The sequence below is a fragment of the Vigna umbellata genome, chromosome 5 (assembly GCF_029865625.1).
Source record: "Vigna umbellata cultivar VRB3 chromosome 5, Vumbellata_1.0, whole genome shotgun sequence".
Classification (NCBI taxonomy): domain Eukaryota; kingdom Viridiplantae; phylum Streptophyta; class Magnoliopsida; order Fabales; family Fabaceae; genus Vigna; species Vigna umbellata.
In genome coordinates this window covers 49,417,574-49,422,331 of record NC_142169.1, presented here as the reverse complement: position 1 = coordinate 49,422,331, position 4,758 = coordinate 49,417,574, and positions in this window count along the sequence as shown.

Here is a 4,758-nt window from a genome sequence, read left to right as displayed (position 1 = left end):
CATGCATGCCCCAGTGATTCTTCCATGCCCTGCTTAAATGAAGATATCTCTTGCTTGCCTTTTGTCACCTTTGATTGTGGAAAGTACTTGTTTAAAAACTTTGTTACCACTGCTTCCCACTCTGTGAAACTTCCTTCTGGGAAAGAATTCAACCAAAGTTTAGCATTGCCTCCCAATGAAAAAGGAAACAAACTAAGTTTGATTGCTTCGTCTGGCACCCCATTAATTTTGACTGTGTTGCTGATGGACAAATTTGTAAGCACCAAAATATGATGTCACAAACTTGTTTCACAATCGGCAAGTATGACCGAATCGTTTCAAGTAATAAACTTGGTAAGACCAAGTATCGTTCTCCCAAAGGACTCACGGCCTAGTTTAGTTATGTGATTTGTTGATTAGCTAAGACTTAAGAACACAATAATTGAAGTTTAATATGCAAAGACGAAAATTAAATATGTATGCATGAATTGATCAATGACAAAGACAAAAGATAAACACTTTCAAGGAAATATATGAATGAATATGTTGTTGGGGGTCAATTTCATCTCATCCACTCTCATATATTTTAGGAATTCAACATTCAAATCATCATTGTTAATGCCACTCTCTAATGTACCATTCTAGATGGCTTCTCCCTAATCAAATAGTTCATACAATTCCTAGCATTCCTAATGATTAGTTCATGAGTGCAGGAGCTTAAAGGCAACCAATATAATATTGTCAGTATAATATTGGGAGAAATTCCCCGGATCTAGATTTCCCCGTACGTGTCCGTATCAACAAAACCAATAATCATGCATTAGAATGAGTTAAACAATGCAAGCATTGAGCAAAGAGGAAAAACCCTAACTAATGATGAAAGAAAGCATATGTCTTAATTCAAAGATGTACTCAACAAATCCATATATGAGAGCTTCAAGAGATTACTTTGACTCCCCAACAAACATACAAGGTTTAGTTCACCATATTCATGGTGAACCTAGATGAATTACAATGAAAGTATGAAAGAATAAACCCAATAAAGGTGAAGAGGTAGCCTGAGCATCCAAGATCCTCCTTCAAAGGGGTGAAAGAGAGAGTGTTTGCCTCGTTTCTGCCAAAGATGCCTAACTATAGGACGTGCAAGCCCTTATATACTAATCTAGAGTTACAAAAGATTACAAAAGTCCAAGCCCAAAAAGTGCCGCTCAGCGGTATTTACCGCTCAGCGGTGATTGCGCGTCTTCTTTCTTCCCCTCAGCGGCCATTTTGCCCCTCAGCGGTTCCAACGTCACCTCTTGAGTGCCGCTCAGCGGTAGTTTGTCGCTGAGCGGTGCCTTCGACTTCTCCTTTTTGCACTCTTTCTTGTCTTTTCTAATGTCCTCTCTCTTATTCTTCACTTCTTTCACCAAATTCACCTCAAAACCTGCACAAGAACACTTAAATCAAGCATAAACCTGTCCAGCTCTCTTATTTCTGAAAATATAAACAAAAGGCATGATTTCAAGCTAGTTTCTAAGTCTAAAGGTTGCTTTTAGTATCAACTTTAAGCATGAAAATAACAGTTTTTAAACTGTTATCACAACCCCAAACTTAGAACTTTGCTTGTCCTCAAGCAAATAAAATGTAACTCCATCTCCAACCAATTCATATGATGGTTCACTCATTCAAAATCCTCTTTTCAAGATAAGTAATAACTTCACTCAAACTTAAGACCAAGAGTTCAATCAAGATGTGCACATGCTTTAGTGCTCACAAAGTCATTTAAATTCCAACAAATGCTATTTTTCATGAATGATCAATCAATTAAGCATGGATGTTCATGTGCTTATGGAATATTTCCTCACTAGGTAAAGTGTTTCACTCAACACACAAGTGTATAAGAGGTAAAGTGTTTCACTCATTCACTCCACTATCACAATGTCACATGAATCAACTTTGCCTTTCATTTAACCACAATCAATTACATTCACAAGCATGCATCATCACAAGGACTTTTCAATGGCTTATAATGTGGCTGGGCTAACAAGAAAATTGGTTTTTCTGGATCACAAAATCCTTGAGTTAAGAGAATCATAACAACACAATCTTCTTATTCATTCCCAACTTTCTTTTGCCTTTGCTTTTACATTTGCATTGAGCTTTGCTTCTTTTTCTTTTCTTTTCTTTGCATATTCTTACTTTTTAGCTCTTAGCTCAATGCTTTTTCCTTTTTCATGTTTCCCCAATAACCCCAAACTTGAACATTTAACAATACCACACAAGATCTTCTACTTAACTCAAGGTAAAGATTTTCAATCAAGGGTGTTCAGTGTATATTTAAGGCTAAGGGTTCAAAGGATAGAACACAACGTGTTCTCTTTTAGAAGGCTCACTTTATGAATTTGGCCAATAAAAAGGGTTTCAAAAACACGGCCTTTGATCATATGATGCAAAACAAGCAATTGATTCAATCATAGAAAACCTGGGCAAAGTCATTCATGCTTTCAAAGTAACAGCATTCAACAATAACAACTCTGGAGCTCAAAACCTCACATATAAGCTCATTCACATTTGACATACACATCCTGCTTAATTTCACAATCACAATCATGATACCCTGCATTTGTTCACAAAGCTTGTGAATCACCTGTATAAGCATTTTAATGTGCACATCATCTCAACATTAATCAATCAATAAGCATCATTCAATCATTACTTATCACACAATCACAGTTAATAGCAAACCATCATAAGGAACCAGGTGTTCAATAGAGTACATCAAACCCTAATCTAAAAACAAAAACAAATAAGTTCAGAAAACTTAAACCACAAAAGCATAATCATATGATAGCATTCATCAGTAAATGCTATCTCAGCTCCTCATCAGTCCGAGCTCTCTGTATCTTCCTCTTCCTCTTCATCATCATCTTCATCAAATGCATCCTCCTCCTCAGCTTCATCTTCATCCATGTCTCGGGCTGAAGCTTCAGCTGCTTCAGCTCCTCCATGCCATGGTTCTTCTGGCCAAGCTACCACATTATGGAATTCATCCATAGTCCACCTGTGTGCTGGAGGGGTATCATACATCCCCACTATCATCTCAGCTGTGGCCACCTGCCCTCTGTGGATGGACTGCAACTGAGCACCTATAAGAGACATATACATGTCCCTCATCTGGAATGGTTCTGCCTCATGAGTATCAGCAGAAGTCCTGCTCTGTGCTGGCCTTCTCTCTCTACGAGCCTGGCGTGGTGGCACTGGCTGGGCTGCCTCCTCACCTCCACAGTACTGTCTGTAATAGGCCTCATCTATAGCTTTTCTTGGCCTCTCAAATGGTGGAACAGAAGTGTCCACCCCAGCTAGCTTGCAAAGGTGAGTGATCAAAGAAGGATGTCCCAGTGGTGCTTTGTTGTTTGAGGTGTTAGCACACACACTAATCTCATCAGCTATCACCTGCCCAATATTAACATTCAAGTTTCTGATAGCACAGTAGATGAAGAGTGCCCTGCTGAGAGTAATATCTGACACATGTGAACATGGCTGAATGTTGGCATGAGAAAATGCCATCCAATACTTTGCAAGAGGAGTCAAATCTGTCCTCCTAATATTAACCACTGAGCCAGATCTATTCCTTTGGAAGTGTCCTCCAGGTATGCACAATACTCTCTCAACATCCTCAAAGTCAGCACCTTCCTCCATGCTAAGAGCAAACTGGCATTGCTCACCAGCCCACACAGTATCCAGAAAGTTATTTATGGAGTCAGGATCATACCTGATAGCATGGCCTCTAACATAGCCCAAATAATTCTCAGCTGGATAATCACCAATCTTCTTTGCATTGGTGTAGAATTCTTTCACCACAGCTATGTTGGCAGGTGATGGATAAGTGGCTAGCTTCCCCCAATCATTCCCTAACACTTGCTCTCCAAATTGAGGAGCAAAGTTAGGTATCATTCCAACCTTTCTCTCCATTAGAAGTCTCCTGTCCTGAACCACCCTAAAGTGCTTCTCATGTTTCCTAGAGAGGAACCTGCCATTATGGGGCTGCTCTGGTTCCTTTTCCTTTCTCTTGGTTGCCATGGTTTTCAATCTCTTTCCTGAAGAGGATGCCATTCCTGCATTCAAACATAAATCCAAAACCACAGAACACGATGTTAATCATTAGTAAACACAAAACAAAACTCCTTTTGAAGCTAAACCACCGCTGAGGGCCAGAATTTCCCCTCAGCGCCACCAGTGCCACATTCAAACACGCAACAAACCAGAAAAAGCAAATCTGGCAGAGTGCCGCTCAGCGGTAAATGCCGCTCAGCGGTAAATGCCGCTCAGCGGTGATCTGCAGATTTTTGCAAATCTCGTTTTTAAACTGTCCTAACTCCACCCAAATGCAATTTTCAGTTTTCCAGTTCATAATCAAGCAGTTTAATCGGTTCAAACATCAAATATATCATCAAATCATGCATAGAAATCAAAACCCCTAAATATTCATGCTTTGACAATCACAGTCAATTTCAAGAACCCTAGAATGAACAAAATGCATTTTACTTACTTGGGTGGAGATGCTAGATGATATGAGAATGCTTCCAAACTAGAATGCTCTCTTCCAACCCCAAACTTTGATAGCACACTAGTGTAAAAGTGAGTGGAAGAGAAATTTTCTAAAGAGGGAAGAGTAAAAAGATGTGGGAAACCTAAGAGGAGATATGTGGGAGTCTTAGTGCAGAGAAGAGCTTGAAAGAATATAAAAACGCGCAGCTTAGGGTTTAAAAATACCCCAATGGGCTCGGGTTCCGCTAA